Source organism: Tiliqua scincoides, chromosome 3 (genome assembly GCF_035046505.1).
Source record: "Tiliqua scincoides isolate rTilSci1 chromosome 3, rTilSci1.hap2, whole genome shotgun sequence".
Lineage (NCBI taxonomy): Eukaryota > Metazoa > Chordata > Lepidosauria > Squamata > Scincidae > Tiliqua > Tiliqua scincoides.
The window spans coordinates 175771193-175797405 of NC_089823.1; the positions used below are offsets into that span (position 1 = coordinate 175771193).

The 26213-nt window shown below is 42.8% G+C and overlaps 1 pseudogene; it reads left to right on the plus strand.

The window, feature by feature from the left end:
* Positions 1 to 3931: 3931 nt before the first annotated feature.
* LOC136646938 (5S ribosomal RNA) lies at positions 3932 to 4051 on the plus strand (annotated as a pseudogene).
* The last annotated feature ends 22162 nt before the right edge of the window (positions 4052 to 26213 follow it).

Here is a 26213-nt window from a genome sequence, read left to right on the forward strand (position 1 = left end):
TGAAGATTGAACTCTGAGTCAAGAGTTGATGTATTGCACACAAACTATAGCCAGACAATCCTTTTCTTTGAAGCCAGCAAAGTTGCTTTGGAAAGAGCTATTGAGAATGGAAAGCTGAGGGTGAGGATGCTTAAATGTTTTCCCATCTGCCATTTCATGTTCTCAACTTCCTCTCTCTCAATGAGCTTTTTGAACAAAATGTGCCTACTGGGCACCATTGTGAACACCGTCTTGCATGGAGTTAGGAGTGTGGCTCTTTCACTGCTGAGCATAACTCATAGGTTTAAAAGATGCCCACAACACATTTCTTTCAAAGTGTGACACTACAACAGCATGTGGCATCATGAACTACCAAAATGTCAGCAGGAAGACTGGAGTCTTCCCTGTGCACTGGTGGATCGCTGGTCACCCATCAAGGCAGGTAAGATGACAGGGGAGGCAGGATGGGGTGGGGAAGCAGAGCAGATCTGGGAAGGGGATAAGTTTGGCAGCAGCAGCAGCTACCTAATTCCTAGCCCCCTTCCCAGACCCACTCCCACTGCATGGGTCCATGTGGACCTGTGCCAGCAAATTCAACAGCAAAGTAGGCCCCTCTGGGCAGTGGGGGCTTAGCCCTGGCTAACAACTGTTCCCTTACCCAGAGAAGACCTCTGCAACTGTCCCCCACAGGATGCAGTATGAGTCATTTTGGCATCGCTGCATCAGTGTGTGCAGAGGGGGACAAAATAGGATTAGGCTGCAAATGTTTGGATTACATTAAAGATTGAAGTTACCCATGCTGCATCTATGACTTTTATGTACTTTTATGTAAGTAAATGTAAAGTAATGTACACTGGGGCAAAAAAACCCAAATCTTCACATACAGGCTAATGGGTTCTGAGCTGTCCATGACAGAACAGAAGAGGGATCTTGGGGTGCTGGTGGACAGCTTGATGAAAGTGTTGACCCAATGTGCAGTGGTGGTGAAGAAGGCCAATTCTATGCTTGGGATAATCAGAAAAGGTATTGAGAATAAAACAGCTAATATTATAATGCCATTGTACAAATCAGTGGTAAGACCACACCTGGAATATTGCATCCAGTTCTGGTCGCCGCATCTCAAAAAGGATATAGTGGAAATGGAAAAGGTGCAAAAGAGAGCAACTAAAATTATTCCTGGACTGGGGCACCTCCCTTATGAGGAAAGGCTACAGCGTTTGGGGCTCTTTAGCCTAGAAAAAAGTCGCCAGAGGGGGGGCATGATTGAGACATACAAAATTATCCACTAAAATTGAGCATTGGGAGAGTTAGGACAGACAAAAGAAAATAATTCTTTACTCAGCGTGTAATTAGTCTGTGGAACTTCTTGCCAGAGGATGTGGTGATGGCATTTGGCCTAGATGCCTTAAAAGGGGGATTGGACAAATTTCTGGAGGAAAAGTCCATCACTGGTTACAAGCCACGATGTGTATGTGCAACCTCCTGATTTTAGAAATGGGCTATGTCAGAATGCCAGATGCAAGGGAGGGAACCAGGATGCAGGTCTCTTGTTGTCTTGTGTGCTCCCTGTGGCATTTGGTGGGCCACTGTGAGACACAGGAAGCCTATGGCAATGATTTTCAACCTTTTTCATTTCACCGCACACTGACAAGGCACAAAAATGATCAAGGCACACCACCAGATTTTTGACAATTGACAATACACACCATGCTGCCAGTGGGGGCTCACATCTCCCACTGGCCCTATTAATAAGTGACCTTCTCCCAAATTCCTGTGGCACATCTGTGGACCACTCATGGCACACCAGTGTGCCATGGCACAGTGCTGAAAATGGCTGGCCTTTGGCCTGATTCAGTGGGGCTGTTCTTATGTTCTAATGGATGACGTTTGTCCACGGGTGAGCCTAAACGAAATTTGTACATATTGGCCATAACTGACTAAAGAATTAAGCACACTTCAACCAACTAAAGTCCATGGGCTTTGGTTGGATTGAGTTGTGGCCATTAAATATATAATTAGTTCTATTGATTTCTAGTTCTGCATAAGTATTTGCTTGTTGATGTGTTAAAATATAAGATTTTATTGTAGCTAAACTGAACAAGGGCACACGCCTAACCAGGTCTACTCAGAAGTAAGTCCTGTTTTGTTCAATGGGGCTTACTCTCAGGAAAGTGTGGTTAGGATTGCAGCCTTAGCCTAAGTAAGTGTGCCAAATGAATCAATGAATCATAGCTTATTCTTCCTTAAGTGCTTATTCTTGCACCCAGTTACCTCCCTTTCTCTGTTTCCTGCAAACCTGTTTTTTTTTACTCCATGAAAAGTGCACTCTATAAAACTATTTCATATGGTGTACTTCAGCACACCATAAAAGTTTCACTCCATAAAAGTACACATATAGAGCTATAGATATGTATACATACATCAATATATTTATGATTTTATCTTGCAGTACTGGATGTGGTACACAGTGTTTGTCCATTCCTCTATCCCCATTCTCTCCAAACCAGTTTCTTTAAAAGTGTATGTTTGCCCAAAGCCATCTTCGTATCTTCTTGTCACTGCTTTTCTTGGAAAAGTGTCTCATGTACCTTATAAAGAGATGGCCACAGATAAGGTGGTGGACAAGGCAGTTTGGGGACATTTCAGGGAAGGATAGGGGAGGGGAGAAGACCAAGCTGGGGGTGGTTTGGAGATGGGAAGGAGAACATCTCAGCAGCAGCATCATATCCCCCATTCCTGAACCAGACCCTCCCTCAGGAGTCTACTCAGTTTTACTCTAGCAAAAGAACTAGCAATAGTCCAAGAGACTCATTGGCAGCCAGGCCAATGGAGAGGCAAGTAAAAAATATTTTTAATCACCTTTCTTGGGACCACCTGGTGTGTCGTCGACCCCACATAGTACATAAGAACATAAGAATGCTTTGGCAGTGCAGAACAGTGGTGGATAGGATTGGGGCAAAAATCACCTTAATAGACATAGGAATGATGTTGTTTTAATCCTCAAATGGTCCAGTAATTCATTATAAAAGAAAGAACCATCCAATTGGCATGCCGTTATATCTCTTTCTTTTGAGGGTCTCTTGCATGTGCAGATTCATGGTTTTCGTAAAAACTCTTTGCCTATGGGATTCAACAAAAACTAGGTATAATGAACATGATTATTAACAGTGAGAACCAAAAATAGAGGGTTTTGCCATAGGGAGAGGAACTCATTTTATTCCTACAGGGCAGTAAAATGAATCTTCTCATTCTGTAACCTTCAGCAGAAAAGCAAGCCTTCTTTGCACTCATTTGCTAGGAAAATGAGGGGGAAATAATGCAGGCCCTGAAAACTTTTTCTTTCCTTTTTCCATTTTTAATTTCTCTTGGTGGAATTTATTTTGCAGATGGGGTAAGTCCTTCCCATGTCTTGACATTAGCACACCATAAGCAATGAACATGCCTAGCATCTTGGAAACATTGTCAAAACTCATTTTTATTGTGCCCTCCAAAACAGAGTGCTCATCTATCATCGGTGATTACCAGGCATTGCAGACAGGTAGTTACCATAATGAGGTGTCCTGAGCAAAGAAACAATAAATGTGAAGGTTTCAAAGTGTTCCATTAATCAACAGCTTCTTCATATACTGTCCTTTTACAGGACAAAAAGGCTATCCTCCAAATAAAAAAATTTTTTAAACTTGAATTTTTTTTGATAAAAGAATATGAGTAAATGAATCCATGTAATGTGTTTTGCTTTTTACAATAATTAGACCATTTTTAAAAAAAAACAAAACAAAAACGATCATTTTATTGAACCGATGAGGTAGTAGAAAGGGCCTCAAGAAAAATGACTCGTGTTTTCACTAGGTATGCACCTAGGAGGTTGAGTGAATTCACATTCCATCATCCACCATGCCAAGGATAAGCTGCAACTTTGCTTCTAGAGAGAGCAGAATAACTCTGCTGTCCACTTTGCAGCAACTGTTACCCTGCATGTGCCCGATCTTGTCTGATCTCGGAAGCTAAGCAGGGTCAGGCCTGGTTAGTACTTGGATGGGAGACCGCCTAGGAATACCTGGTGCTGTAGGCTTATACCATAGTCTTTCGAGACTGAAGGTTGCCAACCAACCACTTCTGGAAATAAAATAATGGACAGGAACTTGGAGCATATTAAATAAAAACACCTACTTAAGCTCAGCATCAGCTCCAGTGCGTTCTTCCCCCAAATGTTTTGGCCACTCCTTTTCCTCAGCTAGTGCCTGACCTAGCTGATCTTCGATGCAACCCATTTTCCTATAAATATAGGGTATACCTACACAGTAGCTTCCCATCCATTCCACCAGTTGAGCTAAGAGTTGTGAACCAGAAAAAATGTCTTTCAAACCTTGATTCAGCTATGAGTTCACTAGGTGGCCTTAGGCAAATCACACCATCTCAGCTTCAGTTTGCTGTCTACAATATGAGGTCAATACTATAAAGCTGCCTTACAACAAACATGTGTACTAAAATAATTTATGAACACTTTCAAGTACTTTGAACACACTCAAGCATTCAGGGTAAATATAATTAACTTATTATGGCTGGTTGCCGCACTCTAAGGTTTCAGACATTGGTTTACTGTCTGAAAGCATTTCACAAGAGACTGACAAAAGAATGAGTGCTCCAGTAACAGTCTATGCCCTCATCCATACACTTCCCAGGACATCCCATGCCCCAAGCAGAATGCAGTGGTTCTTGTCACAGCCATTTGGAACAGTAGGTACAGGAATAAACTGAAGAATTAACTCTGGCCCATGGCATTTTGGGTCCTATGGCGAAAAATCCCAAAGATGCCATCTCCTCAGTATATCAAATAAGGAGGGATTAGCAACCCTTGATGATGCCCAACATCATTTACCAAAAAGAACTGACTCACATTCCAATTTTACTTCACTGGGTGACACAGTCGGTGGCATACCATCATGACATCACTTCTGGGTTCTCCTGGAGGATGAGGTGCTGGCAGCTTTGCAGTCTCCTGCAGAGACTCCCCTTGAAAGGACACCACTTGAAGGGTGTGAGCCACTGAGCAGAAGGAATGGGAGGGGCAGCCAGAATGCAGAGTCACCAAGGCATGTGGCAGTGTTTCATGAACCAGCTGCCTCTGGTCGTTCCTTCTGCCTAGTGGCATGGCGCACCCTTCCAGGGCAGGTGCCCATACCTACCATATCCTAGATCCCCCCTGGGCACTATCCACCATGGGTGGCCAGCTGATGAAGTGGGATAAATCAGGGGGCTAGTCAGAAGGAGGAAGCTATCTGGCAGGCCCTCTGTTGGGGGTGCTTGCTCTCTCTCTCTGTGGGTTAGGTTGACTGAGGGAAAGAGGGCAAACATAAGGAAAGTTCCTTTGTCCTTAGAAACTGTTTTTACACTGTACATTGCATATGTGAAGATTAGGGCAGACAGAGTGAACATTGCAGATGGGACCAGCAGACTCATACGGACATGCAGAGCTGACTTATATTGAGTGAGATCATTGGTGTATCTACCAAGCATTACCTACACTGATTGACTGGTAGCAGCTCTCCAGCATGTCCAAATGGGATCTTTCCCAATCTCATTTGGAAATGCCAGGGATTGAACCTGGGACTTCCTGCAGGCAAAGCACAGGCTCTTTGCTGAGCTACAGCCCTCTCTTCAAGGGTAAATCTTGCTCCCTTCTTCATGCATTCAGTGAATGCATGAAGGAATTTGGGCAGAAGAAAACACAGTGACATTTTTGTCACAGGGCTATAACTGAATTATGTAAAAATGAATATGATAGTGAAATGCACATTTATTTTGTATTCACACACACAGCACAGACAACCTTGAAATGGACCAAAAAGTACCAGATTAATTTCTTCAACTTTGCTTTTTCTGGCCACAAAAGAATAAGACTGAATATCTAAAAGCTAGACAGCACATTTTAATGCATTTCTACTATTACAATTGACTTATTATGATCATAAAGATGTTTGACTGCTTTTTCAATGGAACACAATAAAACCAAAATGAATGGCAGCTAACAACCTTCTCCGGTGACAATAATGTTTTGTTGCTTATTTTTTATTATGCCAGTGCATAGGGAAGTGTAATGCCAAATACCAATTGATTTTGCTTTTATCCTCTCTCTCTCTCTCTCTCTCTCTCTCTCTCTCTCTCTCTCTCTCTCTCTCTCTCTCTCTCTGTAGAACTTTTCCAACATCAGGAATACAAAATGAGAATTTGCTGCCTGGCAGGACCAACCAATGAATAAAAATCAAGGACTGATTTGGGTTATACCATAGCTCCTGAACTGACCTCGTGTGTACATTGCCATGCTTGTTCTTAGAAAGCCCACACTCCTGACTCCTCCTCTGGTGTCTGGGGGACTTGGGGGCTTTTCCCATAATCAGCTGGGGATGCAGTTCATCCGAACCACCTTTCTACATGTACTGATTAACCTACAGTACTTTAAAAGATTAACTGCTCCCCAACATGATAAGAAAATTCCAGATTGGGACAGTACCATGTGCCTTCCACAAGTGTGCACAGCAATTATTGACTGGTTCCAGTTTGGGCAATAAAGAATTGTTCGAACCGGTCCAGAGCAAACCAATTCAGTTTGTTATAAACATTCAAAGTAAGCCTTGGTTTGATTTCCTCTGTGAAAACATTGTTCACCTCTGTGATGGAGGTCAGGATTAATTTATTACACATCCTGTTCCTGGTAACATAACCAATAACCCAAGAGTTAAATCCCTAATTCAGAGTCAGAGTTTGGAGGGCCACTGTGAGATACAGGAAGCTGGACTAGATGGGCCTATGGCCTGATCCAGCGGGGCTGTTCTTATGTTCTTAAGTCAAAACACCAGTATCTTTAGGAAAAAATAGAAATTTATTAGAAAAACAAATTTGACCATCAGAATCAGATAACTTATTCTCACAAGCATGAGCTCAAATAAAACCAAAGATTTCCCCCATAGCATGAAAGCAAACTTTTGCCCATACTACTCTGACCTTACATATTCAGCTGCAGCTAAACTTCTAGCCAGGAATCAATAGAGGTAGAACTGCAACAGGATCTGTCAGCCATCAAACATATTCTCATAGGAGAAGTTCGAGGCAGACAGGTGCTAGGATTCTTCAACACCTGCTTACAATCCTATACAAGCTTTCCTGGGAGTAAGCTCCACTAAACACAATGGGGTTTCCTTCTGGGTAGACATCCATAAGATTGTGCTGAAGCGCAATTTATGGAAGGATGTGGTAAAATATAATGATTTACTCTTTGCCTGTTGGCGGAGGGTTAGAGAAAATAAGAAAATAATAATATTTATTTTCACAATAAGAAAATTGTGGCATGAGCAAGGGTCAGGTAAAAAGATGATTCCTCTGAACCTTCCCCAAATATCTAAGGTAATTGCTAGCACCTCAGCAACTAGGACATACAGTAACTAGTAGGCATCTCAATAATTCATGTGCCCAATTTGCATAGCCAGCAAACAATTTGCATAATATGCAAATTAGGTCACTCAGCTTTGGAGAACTAGAATATGGCCAGCCTCATGATGCCATCTGAAAGAGTCCCCATCGCATGACAACTGTGCACAAACCTTTCAGTGTGCCTTCCCAGTTCTTCTAATCAAATGCGGGGAGATCTGAATCTCACTGTTCTCTAGCACTTAGATCACATGCGAGTGGTAGGTTTGGACAATCTCTCCCCAATATCAGTAGAAGAACCAGGGAGGTACACAGGGAGGAGGAATGAAACACACTCGTGCAAATTCCTGATTGGGTAATAGGGGCCAGCTAAAATGGTGTTGTTCAAACTAACCCATAAAATTATGGGCAACCCAATCCAAGCCTGCACTGGCACAGCCAGGCTGCATGACTTGCACTGTATCCAGCACAGATTAGAAGGTGGCTGGAAGTCTCCTCTGGGTAAAGAGATATTTTTTCCCTTACCCAGAGTAATGCCCCAGCCAGCCCTATATGGCTACTTGGATTTGTGCCAGCTATTTAGTTGCGGTAAATTCAAGAGGTCCTGTGTAATGCTCTGTTAAGACCCTGTAATTTATTCTGTATGGTCTGGTACGGATCAATCATGGGGGTGACGCAATGGGCTCTCACATTGGGTAATGTAAAAACCCTAATGATGCTTCTGCTCTGAATGCCCTAATGCACCCTCTCCCAGCCCATGTGTGGTTCAGGGACATATGTACCTCCACCAGAGGCCCTGGGACTGGATGTGGCGCTGGTGGGACAGTGCTGCTGACTCCCAAGTAGCCACAAAGGTGCTTTATGGCATGTTTGCAACACTAGACCAGCAGGGGGTGGCAACGCCAGCAGAAGGCTGAGTTTTTGGATTGTGCTCTTAATCATATGATTGATGCTCAGCCAAATTCTCCAGTGTTTCAGTGACACTGTTCACAGAGGTTCCAGACATATACCTAGTTGCAAACAAGAATAATTATGCCCTCCCCCCCCAAAAAAGCCCCACAAAGTGCAGATGATTAATATCAAGAAATACAGGTATCTGCAGGGGATGTGTTGCTGGTCCCCCATGGGTACCAAAAAATCACAGATATAGGAACCCTCCCCACATGACTCCTCCCCCCTATGTGTCCATTTAGTAATTTAAAAACTTGGGTTTTTTTCTTCCTTAAACTGAGCACTATAAGCCAGCAGGGTTAGAGCACTTTATAGGCTGCCTCCCATCAGCCAGAACACTTTAAAGAAACTCAAAGGAGAGCAAAAGGAAGCAACACTAGCACTTCCTGTTGACCTCCCTATGAGTTTTTTCAAACATTCCTGCAGCCAGAATAGGAAGTGCTAATGTTGCTTTCTGTTGACCTCCTTTGAGTTTTTTGTGTTTTTTTTTTAGTGTTCTACTTGCCGGCAGTTTCCTCAGTTTAAGGAAGAAAAAAATTACACTGTAAGTTTTAAAATTACTAAATGAGCACACAGGGAGGCACATGGGGGGGGGGGTTTCCCCGTGTCTGTGGTTAAGTGAAACTGTGGATATGGGGCCCCCTATATAATAAATGAAAAACCATCACATTATTTCTTTGTACTTTTTCTTATTTCAGATCCCTATAAAAAGTCATTCAGTGTCTTCCACATACAGAAAAGCTGTTTTCCACTTGGCACTAGGACGCTGTGTAAGAAATGTGTCCTCAATCCCAAAATGGTCTTCTAGTTGTGCAAAAGTTTGTGCAACCATTCCACAAGCCAAATCATGATAGCTGAGGTAGAACCTGACTATAAGAGCCCTGCATTAACAACACTCTTGGGCAAACATTTGTGGAACAGCACTAGCAGCTATTTTCCTTCTGCTCCTGGTTCTCTGGATCTAACCCAACCTCTATTAAAAATACACAGCTTCAGCACACCTGGCATTTTTTTCATGGGAAAAATAACAAATACTTATATCCTACAGGGAAATATGCTATAAATATATAATCACAAACAACCTAGAAAATTAAAAATATATATTTTCAAGGAACAAGCAAACATATTAGCTTATTAAATGTCGTTAATTGGCCAGTTTTAGCAGTAAATCTTTAAAGGAGACATTCTTTTATATTCATGTGTACTTCATATTCAAGAATATGAATGCTTTTGGCAATTTGCATAGAAGTCTAACATACTGCACAGCAAACAATACTGCATACAGCAGCATGTGGGATATTGCAGACAACCTTTTACAAAGATAAAATGATTTCAGATAGTAATCTATGATAATAGCATTCTGTTTAGCTTTAATCATAGTATTTTACTTTACAGCCAAGCAGAAGAGTGTGGAGAAGGTTCTCTCCCCACCACCAGTCATATCATACTTAAGGATTCAGAGAAACTGACATTTGAAAATAAATTAAAAATAAATATCTATTGTTTGAGCAAATGACGAATGGGAAATGAGAACATGTCTAGATATTCCTGAATTGAGCAAGGTATTGCATTTGGAGGTCAAGAATAAGGTGTCAAAAGCAATTTACTTACATTGGTACCCAGTAATGTGAATGAGTAATTACCTGAAACTGAGCAAACCTAAATATCTGGGGGAATCTAAAAGTGTATTAAGACTACGCCTGCAGAAAGAATCATCATGCATTTAGTTGCTAACATCTGTACTATCTTTAATTTCAAACCCTTTATATAGCCATCACAATCCATCAAACCAATCCATGTGCCTAAACATATTTCCATGTACGCACAGCTCAACTAAAGCCTCTGGCACCTGCGTCAGTGTGTCAAACACCACCTCCCTTGGCCTGGCAGTGCAGCAACCATCTCTGCTGCTCCTCCTGCTATTCCCTAAGTAATGGGGATCAGTGTACCATAGAGAGTTGTGTAGCTATAGGGGGTAGTATGATAAGCATTGCAGGTGCCATAACATAATGTGTAAGCGGCCGCCCCCCCCCCCCCAATCACCATCAAAGCCATTCTGGACAGTGACAGCAACTGCGTTACTGACATAGGAAAAGCCTGTCTGGGTTAGTTCATCTCTAAAAGAATGAGATCATTGCTTATTAAGGGGCATTTTTCAAGTGTGTGCTCCTCTTTTATTTAGCAGAGGGAGAGGAACTGGCACTCCGCACCCCAGCAGTGTCTTTACTAGTGACTATCTGCTGGTGTTCTTTTGCATCTTTTTAGATTGTGAGACCTTTTCGGACAGGGAGCCATTAATTATTTGATTTTTCTCTGTAAACCGCTTTGTGAACTTTGTTAAAAAGTGGTATATAAATACTGTTAATAAATAATAATAATAATAATAATAATAATAATAATAATAATTACACTTAAGCTGCTGGAGAAGACTTGAGCTGTTCTAAACACATTCTGTGAGGTGACTTTTCAGTCCACAATTCTGATAGCTTCAGGTATTATGGTGGCTTCGTTTTATGTTTGTTAGAAAAAAATGCTTAGAGATTATATATATTATATACCGCAGACACTTGCCCAAAAGTCGATCACACACATAAGTCAAGGGCAAGTTTTGAGCCCAAATCACAGAATGTTCTGAGACCCTCAGATGAGTCAAGGGTTAAACTTAAGGGGGTATCTGACTACAGTTTTGCTGATTTTACCCAAGGCCAGAGCCTGAAAAATAACCTACCAGTAATTGTTACCTAAGAACTGTACAGTCTCTAATTTATTAAAAATATAGTAAAAATATAGTAAAACATCATAAGATACATTTTTATTCATTAACTTTTTAAATTCTGGTCTTCACAACCTTTTTGTAAACACTATCAGAGTAAGTGCACTGACATATACACACACATACACAGAAATTTCTGGTTCATATAGGACAGTTTTAGCACTATTACTACTTTTTACTTGCTCTGTCATGATATGAGTTGAACAATGTTTGTATGTAAATCTCTACAATGTCAAAACCTTTTAGCTATTTTTGATCCTAACTTGTTCAGCAATCCCTTGGCACCTGCGGTATTGATATCCACGAATGTGACCATCCATGGACACCAGGGGACTGAATGTGAGGCAGTCACTGGCTATCCTGGAAACCACTTCCAAGTCATACTGAGGCCTGCAATTTCCTCCCTTGACTCAAGGTCATAGCAGAATGCATTGAGGAAGCATTCGGGAAACACTTCTATGATTCATTCTGGAGAGTGCCAGAGCCAAGGGAGGGGGTCATGGGCCTCAAAATGTTTTCCAGGATTGCAGTTTGCAACACTAAGGTATGAAGTGTTTTTTTAAAAAACTTTTAAAAACTTACTTTAAGTCTTTTAAAGTTAGGTGCAATGTCAAGTGGGCCCCAGTGCTAAAAAGATTGGGAATCACTGTTTAATAAGCTACAGTACACATTATTGCTGTGTACTGTTGACAAAGACCACCTCATTCAGTTTGACAGTATCACCATCTATTTCTGCCTTTGAAATGTTCTCTTTTCCCTTATCAGTTTGGTATGGACTCACAAACTGAATTCCCTTCAGATGATGACCAAGTACTTTAATATGCCAATGCCCTGAGCAGTAACTCAACACTATGTTCTTTTAATCCACAGTGTCATAAAAATAGCACACGCCTCTTCTCAATTAACTACGCTAATGGTAATACTGTAAGTGCTGCTTAATTAAACCTCATAGAGCTGTATCCACCTATGAAATGATATGTGATTATCTCCTAAGATCAACTGAGGTTCAGATTCATGCAAAATTTAATTTCCCATTGGTGCAATTTTTGTGATCACTGAAAAATTTCTTATACTTTAGTGCTTTGCCTCCATTCCGAGTTCTAGTTCAAAATAAGCAACTCAGCTTCAGCTTGAGAAAAGTGCATCATTGAGCAAAGAGGTGTTCTGCCTTCTGCTTGGGTTAGTCACAGCATATCAAATCCAGGTCCACTGATGACTGAAAGCGTGTTGATGGGGAGAGAACATGGATAAGTCAGTGACACATAGCTGCAATGGAACAAAGGAAACAGAAAACTTCAGTGGTCCACAATGTATTTGAAGTCCAAAGCATCTGACTCCCAAGTACAGAAGATTGTTTCGGTTTTCCCTTGAAGAAACAGGCAGCCCAATCCTAACCTATGCTGGTGCAGTAGGGCTGAGTGGCCTATGCCATATCCAGAGCAGATTAGGAGCAGGTTAGAGAGATACAGAGATATTTCCCCCTTACCCTGTGTAACACTCCAGCCTGCCCAATGGGGCTACTTGAATCTGCACCAGCTAATTCACTGGTCAAGTCCAAGCAGCTCAAAGTAAAACTGCCAGGCCCAGGAGGGAGGATAGGATATGGTAGAGATATCCTCTGCTGATCCTACCCCTCTCCTGGGCCTGCTCCGCCCCCATTGCATCCTCTCCCTATCCTGGAGCATCCCCTCCACACCTCCATTCCACCCTCCCACCGCCCTTACGCTGTTCAGCAGAATACTCACCTCCACCTGTGACCTTTCCTCTGGATACAGTGCCAGGGGCCGGCGCAGGCCTTTCTTACACGTGAGTCAGCACAAATGTGTTTTATGGCGCAGCTGTTGCTGCACCGGCGCTAACACAAGATAGAATTGTGCTCCGAGTCAGGTAAGATGAAACAAAATTGGTCATAGGTTGGATGGATAGGTTTAAAAAAAATAAATAAATAAAGTCACTGTCATAGATTGCTTGTATAAAGTACAGTACATTATAAGGCATAAAGATATGAGTTTTTAAGATTCCAAAGGAAGGGATGATAGCCGCTATGAGATAATATCTGATACTAAATTATACTGTGTTGTGCCTCTATAATATTATTGCTCTTCTTAAAGTGAAACAGGATTACGTGTCATTGAATTTTCATACTATATAAAAATATACTATACTAATACACACACACACACACACACACACACACACACACACACACACACTAAATATATATATATACACACACACACACATACTATATATATATACTAAATACATATAGTATATATATACTAAAGTTTAATAACTTTAAACTGCCTTGTTTTATCATCATATAGGCCTTGCTATATGGCTATATATAGGCTATTTTATTCTTTTGATGTTCATTACTCCTGGACTCCAAATGAAGCGAAGAGACACTGATACTAGTGTTTATTTATTTTAATTAGCAATAGCTTTAAAAACCATGACATGATGGTTTTATTTATTCTATTAATTACCTTTCATCCTGTCCAGTATTAACCTATGAGACAGTGGATTCCCTTTTCTTCCTCTTCATCCTTTTCCTCGGTGAACTTCTCGCCTTAAAGGTCTTGAGCAGTTCCTCCCTTGCTCATGCTTCCTTCTAGCCTACACATCCAATGATAAGGATGGCATGGGATAAGGATGGTCAGTTAGCTGGAACATTATCCCAGAGCTCATGCCCATAGTAAGAGAGCCACTTAGTAAGGCCAACACTTGAACCCTCAGGATCAGTGGTAGTGTGCACTGTGCGTATCATGGAGTAGGTGGGTACACCATGGGGGCTTTGCCCCAGAGTCCCCTAGAAACCTGAAGCCCAGTGCTGTCCAATGATGTGCTAATATGCTCTCCCCTCCACACATACACCTGTCCTTGGTTTGTTGGGTGGAGGAGGTAGCCTCAAAAGGAGCTCCTCATTCCATTCCCTTGAGCTTCATGGCCTAAGGAAGTCACAACTTCTAGTGGTGCCTAAGAAAATTTACCCAACATTTTTCATCTACCCCTCCTTACCAATGTTGCACCTAACATAGAACCTATTTATAAATGGGTAATTCTTATTCCTGGCTCTCAGACTCAGGAATATAGTCCCAAAGAAGGGCAGCATGGAGTAGGTTAAAAATACCCCTGAAGCCCTTGGTCATCTGGATCTATAACGGGGGGAAAAATCCTACTCAAACCCTAATCAAAACCTGCCAAGTTTATGCTGCTTCTTCGTTGGCAAGCAGGTCCTGAACATTTGAGAACTGGCATGGGAAGGAGAGATTTCTGGCCTTAAACATCAATCTTGTTCTCTCAACTTCTTACGACTGCTGAGTGAGGCTTCAGCAGACAGCTTGCTAGTTAGCCCTTTTCCTAGGTGACAAAGTGAAAAATAGCCCACCTGAATAGTAGGGGGAGGGTTAGAGTACCCTGTTAAAAGGAAAAGAGGATGAGGAGAAAGGGAAGGGCAGAATGGAAGAAAGAAAAAGAAGGTAGACGCTGTATCACACTAAAGAAACAAGATGATGGTGCTCAAGTCTTATGGGGAATGTTTTCCTTACCAGGAAGGACCAAAATACAAAAATATGTCACATGGATGATATATTTTTGTCTTACAGTTACTTCTGAAGAAGAGTGTCACAATTCAAAAATCTATTGGGCTTCAATATATCCCCTGCTTGTGCACTTCCGATAAGGAACAGGTTGGTCATTGTAGATAGACAGATGGGATCTGATCTTTCTGATTCCTTCAGATCCATCAGGGTTTTTCTTATATTCTTGTGTTGCTTAGTTTTCCTGAGACTTCTGAGCACAAGAGCAGCTGAACAATAGCATGCTATGGAGATGCTTAAAAAGAGACTATGACAAGCACAATCACAAAAGTTCTGTGATTGAAACGAATGCAGCACGTGCTGAATGATGTAACAAATTAAGCAATTCAAAAGAGGAGAATGATTAGCTACCTTCATTCCTTGTTGAACATTTTGTCTCCTAAGAACAAAGTCCCCAAGATTATGTGATGCTGGAATGCAAGTTTTCAGAAATGGAGCTTCAAGACAGAGGCCTTTAAATGTTACTCTCTGTCACTTGAGTTCTTCTCACAGAGAAGAGAATTTTATGATTAACGTGTAAATCAACACTTGTCCCTTAGGGGAAACTCAGAAGTAGGACAGGAGCACCTAGGAGATGGGAGTGCATCCATCCACTGAAGGGGAAGGAGAAAGAGATTTGCTTGCTCAGAAGCTTCAGGCTACACCAGCTGCTTCTCCTGAACAGCAGGTTAACATTCACATGTGAGGCAATCACTTCCCCACTGTGTCTCCCAGTAGGTTTCAAGATATTTCATTTCCTCATCCCTACAGTGACAGACAGAAACTCAAATCTGATGTAATGGTCAAAATCTGGCAGATTTCAATGTTGCTTTTTTAAAAACAGTTATTTCTTTTCCCAACAGTGGTCTCTTTCCTCAGAAGTGAAATGCTTTTTCTTCTACACTTGTGAGTTTATATTGCTGAGCACATAAACCAATGACCCACATCCATTCAGATTTCCCTTAATGAGGGTCTTGTGGTGTGCATTTTGTTACATTACCAGTTGCTTGTGAATAAACTGATGATGTGTCAAATTAATTCTCTGTTGGAGGTAAACTCTCCTGTTCTGGGATTATTCTGTTTCAAAGAATCAAGTTGCTGCTTAGTACATTCTGTCTTCCTTCACAGGATCTGGGGATACTCTAGCAAACTGTGGGTCTGGGAGCCACCAGTGGGTTGCGATCCAATTTTTGATGGGTCTTGAAACTGACAGGGCAGATTAAGCCATGAGCATCAAAGATTAAACAAACTGCTTTTTGGGGAAGTAGTGCTGCCCAATCACCATTATAGCCACACCCCTTGGCATTTATAAATCAGGCAGCAGGCTCTAGGACAGCTATTTTCAACCTTTTTCATCTCACAGCACACTGACAGGGCACTAAAATGGGTTTGGAGAAGGGGGGATTGTCTGTGTGGGTGCACATCATATCCTCTCCTCCTTCCTGCGCCTGATTCACCAACATGGATCAACACAGACTTGTGCCAGAGATATTGCTGGCGCAGGTCCGAGTTGACACATTGAAGCTGCTGAGGTTTACTCAGGAGCAAGAGGACAAATGCCCCCTTACTCCAAGGAGACCTCCAGCAGGCAAAATTCCCCTGTGGGATGCAACAGAAACTGCACTAGCACTGCTGCATCGCCCTACCGGAATTTAGTTTGGATTGGGCAGTATATCAGATCCCTTGAAAATAGTTGCATGACTCAAAAGAACAAAACTTTCTGATTAATGACATGGGATGAAAGGACACCATGTGCAATTTCTGTGTTCATTCTGGACATATGATTCCTTAGCTGAACTATCTGTATTGCTACCCACAATGCTATTGTCCAGAACATTTCAAAACTTAACAAAGAGGTACACTGTACATTGTAGCAAACTGTTAATTTCATTCTGAACCCACACAGAGCCATCTGTTGAACAGAATGTACAATCTGTTTAATGGCCATAGAAGTGCTAGATAATAAGTTAAGATGCAATGTGGGCAAAAATATGGCATCAATTAGGAGTGCAGAAGTGCCCAGCATGGTTCATATGGTCCCTCAGGCACCATTTGCACACAATGCAAGCTCTTGTTAAAACACTGGGCAAATCTTGGGGCATTTTTAAAAGTTACTTATCACCTCGCAGGATTATCAAGGTAGCTTTGCATTATTCTGTCTAAGAGAACTATGAAATGGAAGTAACCCTATTGGACCACCACACTTTCGCCAAAAACAAGAGGCAACTGCAGCTGTGATATAAAGGAAAACTGGGCAGAAAAAGCTTTTGCACATACTTGTGCACCTGGTCACTTTAATTTGGGATTGGGAAGCAATAGTGCCAGTTCTTTCATTAGGCAGAGTAAGGCAATGGCATCAGGTGGCAGATTTTGGATGCCATTCAGAGGGAACAAGTTGTCAGTCCTTTTTTAATTATTTAGGCAATAAGAATAAGTGATTTTGTGTTAGTGCCCTTGTGTACACCATTGCCTTAAGAAGGCATGTTGGGGAGGGCATTCTGATTTGCCACACTTGAATGCCAAGTTGTCTTGGAACAGTCTTTGGGAAGCATTTTCTGCCAGGTCAGATTGGCTAGTGACCTTGGAAAATATTTGCTTTAACCTACAATGTGCAGCTTAGCTTGTTTTTTAAGGAGACGTTTGGATATATCACTGTGTAAGGCATTCTTGCAATTAGGGGTGTGTAAAAACATTTTGTTTTTAATTTGGCATGCCATTTATGATTTGTTGTGTTTTGTTTAGGCTCCTGCTAATTTTCTCATTAATTTATTAAATTCAAATTAATTTCATCTCAGGTCCCACAGCTTTTGTTCCCCGTTCATTTTCATGATGAATAAAAATAACAAATGAATTTTTCATCCATGATGAATGCAGGAATTGAGAGCATTTTACCTTGTAGAGGGGAATAGTAATGAGCTTTTATTTTCTTTAAGCCACTGTTGAAGTATAAACTGTGCATCAGGGCCCTCCTGGTGGCTATCCTATTCATTCCCACAATGCCCTAAAAGCTGTGTTGGTAAGAAGCATTATGGGCACCTGATGATCATCACCAAACCACAGACAAGCAGAACATTGTGGGGAAAGTCATGGTAGCTGCCTAGAGTGTCTCTGATGCTGCGTGTACACTTTAAAAGCAGTTTCAAGAGAAGGAAAAAAAAAGGCCCATTGTTCTGTTCTCTTGCAGGGTACACCCTGCTCCACTTTCAGCACAAAATGAAAGGGCTCGAATGACGTGCATGCTCTTCAGCTCATTTGAGGCATTCATTTCTTGATTAATGAAAATAGATCCAAATGGACTTGATTCAGTCCATAAGAGTAAATGGAATCAGATTTTGGTCCATCAAGCTATAACTAGGATGTCCCTCTTCACCTCAGCATGGAGTCTTTTCCGGTGGCTTTTGCTGGTGTCTCTTCTACATCTACATCCGTTATTATATTGTGAGCCTGTTGGGGACAGGGAACCATTTATTGATTATTTTGCTGTGTAAACTGCTTTGTGAACTACTTTTTGTTGAAAGTCTTAGTAGTAGTAGTAGTAAACGGTAATAATATGGATAAAATGCTATTCACAGGAAGCTACCTGAGGCTAAGTCAGACCACTGATTAATTTAGTCCAGTACTGGCTGCATTCCAGCTAGTGACTGAACCTAGAACAATCATGTGCTTGACCATTGAACTGTTCCCTCTCTAAAAGTTCTTATGAAGGCATTGTATACCCAGTCAGAGTAGCAATCAGCATTGTCTATTCTGACTAGCAGCAGTTCTGCAAAGCACTCAGGCAGGACTTTTCCAGTATTCCTAACTGATATATTTTTCCCTGAAGATGCCTAGTACTGAACCTACTGCATGCAAAACGTGTGCTTTATCAGTGTGCTGCGTCCTGTCTCCAAGTATTGCTCTTCACTGCAATATAGAAAACAATGGAAAGAAGCATCCACTTAATTTAGGAATATTAAGTGCCTGGTATACTGTGCCAAAATGTCATAATAAGTGCACTTCATCAAGGAATTTGTCATGGCTATTCAAAGAGAAAATATACATGTATCTCAGTGTGTCAGAACACTTTTTTTCAAGAAGGCACATCAACTACTGGCTACAGAAATCAGACTGAGCTCATTTTACCATCAGTACTAGATGTGTAAATAGTAAATAAGAAATGAGCCACTGGGAGGATAAGTTTTGTGAATATTTTTACATAAGAACAGCCCCGCTGGATCAGGCCATAGGCCCATCTAGTCCAGCTTTCTGTATCTCACAGTGGCCCACCAGATGTCCCAGGAAGCACACAAGACAACAAGAGCCCTTCATCCTGGTGCCCTCCTCTGCATCTGGCACCTCTGCATCTGCATCTGACATAGCCCATTTCTAAAATCAGGAGGTTGCACATACACATCATGGCTTGTAACCCGTGATGGATTTTTCCTCCAGAAATTTGTCCAATCCCCCTTTAAAGGCATTCAGGCCAGATGCTATCACCACATCCTGTGGCAAGGAGTTCCACAGACCAACTACATGCTGAGTTTGTGGGGAGAATGCCCCCCCCATTTTAGGACACCCCCCCCCCCCAAGATTGCCTGGAGTGCTTTCCCAGGCAATCTAACCCCTGAAAATGTCCTCCTTTTTGGTAATTTGGGGGAAAGACAGGAAGGGATCTGAAATTGTTCACAGGATGGAATGAACACATTTTATACCATGGCAAGCAGACATAACACTTCCTGTTATGTCCCTCTGCATTGGTGGGCAATGAAACTTCAGTGCAACATGGCAAGACAGACACCCCAATCCAGTTAAGGAGAGGTCTGCATTGAATCAAGCTTCCCTGAGGCCACCCTTTACAGGATCAGGAATCATGACTTCAATGATTTTCGGGGGGGGGGGGGGACAGGGGGGGAACAGAGTGCAATGTGTTCCAAATATCAGCTTTGAAGGTTAACTAAAGAAACACAGCCAACTACCTTCTGTCAAATTTAATGAACAAGCTAAAAATAAATGAGAAGCATATAAATTATGAACTATGTTTGCATCCAAGAGAAACAGGGCTAATATAAAAAAAGATATTACTTGCATGGGACATCAAAGGCACAACACTGACCTGCCAACAAAATTGTAGAAGCAAATAATGTTTCATGATTGAATGCTTCCTGTTCTGCAATAAAACAAAGAATGCAATTAAGGGGCAAGGAGCTTGAAGATTCTCAAAGTGGTTATTACTGAGAAGGGCAAGAATTGCACTGCACGGGTTAGAACTATGGAACAAGAAGCACTGATCACGAAATCCATGAAGAAAGCTGATTTAGGGTAGAAATGAGAGAGGACTAGATAAACAGTACCATGTGAAAACTGAACAAGTTGCCTAGGAGAGCTATAGAATCACATTTGTTGAAAATACTTCAGGTATTGGATTCCCTATCAAAACTTTGGCCCATACCACACAGTCATCTATAGATTCCACACATTTGTAAACCTGCAAATTTGTAAACCTTCATACTCTGCATTCTCCCAGGTTTGCCTCATGTCAACACTGAGTTAGATGGCCTGCCCCACCATGACAGCAGTTTCTCCCTCTGCTTGTTTGCCTGGCAGACATTTGCACCAAACATCCACTTCTAAAAGCAACTGGCTTTCCAGTTCGCTCTTAAAATCCCCTCATCTTCCATTCACTCAGTGAGTGGACTCTACAGCTGGACTTGACAAGTTTTCCTTTTTGGACTGTGTCACCTGGGCCCAGCCCGGGTGGCCAAAAACTCTTCAGGAGCAGGGATCTCCTCTAGGGTAGAGGCCTCCTTGAGGGTAAGACCCAAGTGCCATCAGGACTGGGGTCCTTGGCCGAACACCTACCTGGGAACAACAAGCAGACATGGTCAGAAGGGGTGGGGCTGGCCCAACCCAGGGGATGGCCTCATAAGAAGCCTGGAGAGGGAAGAGAGGGAAAGCAGAGGGGGAAAACCACCCCTGCCTAGGGAGGGGGAAGGACTGAGGTCCTCCCTGGAGAAAGGAGGCTGGGGCAGAGATCTCCCTGGACCAGCTGGGACCCAGAGGGTGACCTCTGGAGAGATGGGGTTATTGGGACAGGGGCTCGCAGCCAACTATAGCCCATGGTGGCCAGCTGCCTGGGGGACAAGCACGGAGGTATCAGGGGCTCCCTAAGGCCAGCTAGCCTGACCCCAACCAGCAGGGTTGCAGCCCTCAAGAACCCTGACCCCTAGCCCAGAGACACTGGGCAAAAAGCTTGGGCTGAGACCGCCAAGGAACAGGCAGGGTCGGGTCCGGAGCCTATCAGATGACGACAGCACGTTAGCATGATGTACGGTGGGCTGTGACCTAACAGTCCACATGAATGTAAAACGGCTGATGCAATTAAACCGCCTGTGTCGAGCAACTATACCTGCTTCCCGTCCCTTAATCCACTGCCAATCTCTGTTCATCGACTGGGTAAGCCCCTCGCGTTCGGTGGCAACCCCAGGGAAGGGGTCTCCTCCCACTATGGACATTACAGACTGGAAAAATGGTGGTGATATTTTCTCATGGTTTGCCATGCAAAGGAGAGTACTAGTGAACAAACAAACTAGTGAACAAAGAGACATGATACAGAGGATCTATGATCACAAGGATACACTTCATTTCAGAGATATAATGCAGAAAAACACCAATGCCCTTTTTTTGGATTTCATTCTCCAGCCCCAAGAGAAATACATTTTCAAACAAGGCCTGCAAAGGGTGTCAGCTGCTTGATAAGCTTTTACATCCATTTCTAATTTTCTGCCAAATCAATCTCAGTTCCTATTCACAAATAATGAACTGCCTAATTTACTAACTTGTAAAACAATTAACTATCACTCATTTTAGACCTTATAGTAATTGAGAGGGTCAATTAATTATAGGTTTCAGAGTGGCATTTTTCCTGCTTGCTTTGTAAATTGATGGATTCAACTGAACGTGTAAACACAGTTTTGCTGCTTTTTCCTTTAGGGAACAGTGTTTAGAATTACAGACTGCTCCACAGTTGTAGTGATACCACAACTACTCAAGAACCTGCTGAGAGGTCTCACCATTTCCTGCTGAGCACAGGCAAATGCCTTACATTTGTACATATGTGGCAGTTAGGTTGTGTTGCTTTTACTGCTTGATTTTTGCAAAAATTACTCTAGTTACTCTTTTGTATCTGATTGGTTGAGAAGCCCTGATTAGATGATAACTAGGATGGATGGCCACAGGGGAAAGAGGCAAGAGACAAAGGTGAGATTTTGCTTAGTGACCCAGGTTCAATCCTATCTGCACTTACCTGGGAGTAAGCCCCGTTGACTATAGATAGGCATAGGATTGAACTACTAGCCTCCACTTCTACATGAGAATCTAAGCCCGTGCATGTAGTAGCCTATGTAGAAGTTGAAAGCTAAACCCCAGTGTTGCAGCCTAAAATGATTTCTATTTTAAAACTCATAGTCTCACTAGGTTTAATGTAACTTACTCCAAGGTGAGTGTACACAGCACTATTTCATTCTATGTTCCCCTGATATATATCAACAGGAATATATTAATTGCCAATGGGGACTTTTCCAGTGAACAAGTGACAGATCAGAATTGTTGTTTGATGTCATTAATTGAAATCCCACCCCACCCTGTAGACCTTGCAACAATACCTAGAATGTGCCACACAATAGAGGTGACACTCTGACCCCCAAACACTATCTGGTTCAACATATAATGCCCACCACAACTTGTGGTTCTATACATCTTGTTGCAAGAAATTATTTCACTGTGAGGATGAGGTAAATGTTTTGCAGATAAGACTCCCAGAGCTGTGAAGAAAATGCCTTGAAAGACCTCATTAAGTTCTCCTCTTTATTGCTAACCCAGATAAGCCATTCAAGAAGAATGGCAGCATGCTCATATTAGTTGTCTGTACTCTGTGTGGGTGCAGACAGATAAAATATGCAAAATCTCTGGGTATTTTTTTTTTACACAGCTGACCCAGTTTGGCCTACTGCCAAGCGGATGTTGTGCTAATTCTCTTCAGAAGCTTCCAGAGCAATTTCCCAACACTGGCCTCTTCAAATTACAGACTAGTCACTTGCTTACAGAACATGTAATAGAACATGTATTTATAAAATGTATGATGCACCCTCGCTTGAAAGAGTTCATAGCAGTGTATGGAAGATTTCCAGACAATCTCCTATCCAAAGTGTGGTGATGTGCAGTGAGGCCCAGACCCAGGGAGGTGGTACACACTGCCATCCCTCAGTCTTTGGAACACTCTCCCTGCCCCACCAATTAAAAAAAAACCACTCATTTCTTCTTCCTCCAGTTGGAGCTAGGGAGAGCTCAACACAGGCCCCCTGAAGCAACTGAAAAGCTACTTCTCCTGGTGCTTCAGAGAGCAAGTTGTTTGCACAGGCTCCCTCCTTTTTCCATGGCTTCTTTTTTAACAGAAGAGAAGCAACTCTTTCCACTGTCTCCCCAGAGCTTGTTGATGCAGGCATCCTGTTATTTTTTGATTGGCTAGCTAGCCACTCTGCTTTTTTTGTTGTTTGTTTAAATTGGAAGACATCTGTGATTACAGCCTAACCTGCTGGAGGCAGCTCTTTCTGATGCCTCCCCGGAGACTGATGATAAAGCACTGTCTTTTTTTTTTATTACTGGGCTAATGGATGTAGCTTTCCCTGGTGGCTTTAATTGCACAGGTGTCCTGACTGTTTTGTCCCTTGCAAGCCACCTAGCGACAGAGCTGATTGGCAGCTCTCCTTGTTCCCTCCAGTGTTTTGTGTATGTGTGTGTGTATTACTTTAAATGAACTGAGCTGGAGCAGGAGCAGCTTTGGAAAGGCAAAAGGTTCCTTTTTAAAACTTGATGGCACCTTTTTCTAAGAAACTTGTTGAGTGAGGTGAGGCTATACTCTACCTTGGCATGTCACTGCCAAGGTGACAGCGAGCAATCTGTAGCGAGCAACTTAAGGCCATTCTCTGTTGCTACAGAAGGAACCAAACCTGAGATAGGTTGGAAAGGTTCAGTCTTACCAGAACTCTTCCATAGTTTTACTCCCAGCAGTATATTCACTGCACATTTTTGAAGGGACAGTATGGAAAGAAAACATTGCAAGCCCTGGAATTGCCAAAGCAGAGTTCTAGGCCTTATAAGACTCACTGGTAAGCAACTTTAGCTTTAAAAACCTCTCCAGACTGAGAGCAAAGTCCAAAGTCCAGCTGAAATGTCTGCGTGACTTCCTCTTTGCCGATGATGCAGCTGTCACTACCCACTCTGCCAAAGATCTCCAGCAGCTCATGGATCGTTTTAGCAAGGCCTGCCAAGATTTTGGACTGACAATCAGCCTGAAGAAAACACAGGTCATGGTTCAGGATGTGGACTCACCTCCCTGCATCACAATCTCTGCGCGTGAACTGGAGGTTGTCCATGACTTTGTGTACCTTGGCTCAACAATCTCCGACACTCTTTCTCTCGATACCGAGCTAAACAAACGCATCGGTAAAGCAGCTACCACGTTTTCCAGACTCACAAAGAGAGTCTGGTCCAACAAGAAGCTGACGGAACATACCAAGATCCAGGTCTACAGGGCTTGCGTCCTGAGTACATTTCTGTACTGCAGCGAGTCATTGACTCTCCTCTCACAACAGGAGAGGAAACTGAATGCTTTCCACGCGTGCTGGCTCCAATGCATCCAAGGCATCACCTGGCAGGACAAAGTTCCAAACAACACAGTCCTGGAACGAGCTGGAATCCCTAGCATGTATGCACTGCTGAAACAGAGACGCCTGTGTTGGCTCGGTCATGTTGTGAGAATGGATGATGGCCGGATTCCAAAGGATTTCCTCTATGGTGAACTCGTGCAAGGAAAGCGCCCTACAGGTAGACCACAGCTGCGATGCAAGGACATCTGCAAGAGGGATCTGAAGGCCTTAGGAGTGGACCTCAACAGGTGGGAAACCCTGGCCTCTGAGCGGCCCGCTTGGAGGCAGGCTGTGCAGCATGGCCTTTCCCAGTTTGAAGAGACACTTGGCCAACAGTCTGAGGCAAAGAGGCAAAGAAGGAAGGCCCATAGCCAGGGAGACAGACCAGGGACAGACTGCACTTGCTCCCGGTGTGGAAGGGATTGTCACTCCTGAATTGGCCTTTTCAGCCACACTAGACGCTGTTCCAGAACCACCATTCAGAGCATGATACCATAGTCTTTCAAGACTAAAGGTTGCCAACAACATATTTGTAGGATATAAATATTTATACATGTCACAACATAGTATACACAGGGACATGATGAGCACATGGTGGTTCTGTCTATGGCATTGACTTTTTCTTCTGGGCAACTCAAAGGCAGCCCATCCCTGAGAAAAGGCAATGAGGGTTGCTTTAGCAGTATGATGCAGGGGTGGCACAATCTGAAACACTGCCTGATGCAGCTTCTACTCTACCCAAGAAGAAAAGCCTCTTGTCATTTTCCTTGTGCAGTTCTTCCAGTGCAGATATATGAGGCTACTGATTTTATTTAAAGGAACACTGCAAATGAGGGAGCTCCTTCATTTATGTGGTCACTGTAAGGAAAACTCAAAATCCCACACTTCCTCATTGGAGGAAACCATGTGAGGGAAAAAGTAAGGAGGCAAATGATTCACAGTCCATTTACTTTTAGTGGGTGGAAACAATGGTGTCACTAGGGGGTGCAGGGGATCTGGGCTGCACCGGGTGACGCGCACGGGAGTAGTGGTGGTGAAACCATAAGAACAGCCCCGCTGGATCAGGCCATAGGCCCATCTAGTCCAACTTCCTGTATCTCACAGTGGCCCACCAAATGCCCCAGGCAGCACACAAGACAAGAGACCTGCATCCTGGTGCCCTTCCCTCCATCTGGCATTCTGACATAGCCCATTTCTAAAATCAGGAGGTTGCATATACACATCATGACTTGTAACCTGTGATGGACTTTTCCTCCAGAAATTTGTTCAACACCCTTTTAAAGGCATCCAGGCCAGATGCCATCACCACATTCTGTGGCAAGGAGTTCCATAGACCAACCACACGCTGAGTAAAGAAATATTTTCCTTTGTCCTAACTCTCCCAACACTCAATTTTAGTGGATATCCCCTGGTTCTGGTGTTGTGTGAGAGGGAAAAGAGCATCTCTCTATCCACTTTATCCTTCCCAAGCATAATTTTGCATGTCTCAGTTATTTCCCCCTTAGGCACCTCTTTTCTAGGCTGAAGAAGCCCAAACTAGCCAACCACTACTAGCCAAAATTCTTAAAATTTTGATATTTTTGAATAATACCATCATGTCATATATCATTCGATGTATAGTTCCATGCAGAATGCGATGGAATAAACCTCATTGAAATATCTCTATTCTATGAAAAGTTATAACCAAAAAACCAGTGGGGCAGGCCGACAGTGCATCACCATGCCCACTGCCCAGTGAGGAGGTCCATCATAGGGGTGACACTCTGGCCTCCCACACTGGGTGATGCAAACCCTAGTGATGCCATTGGGTGGAACGCAGAT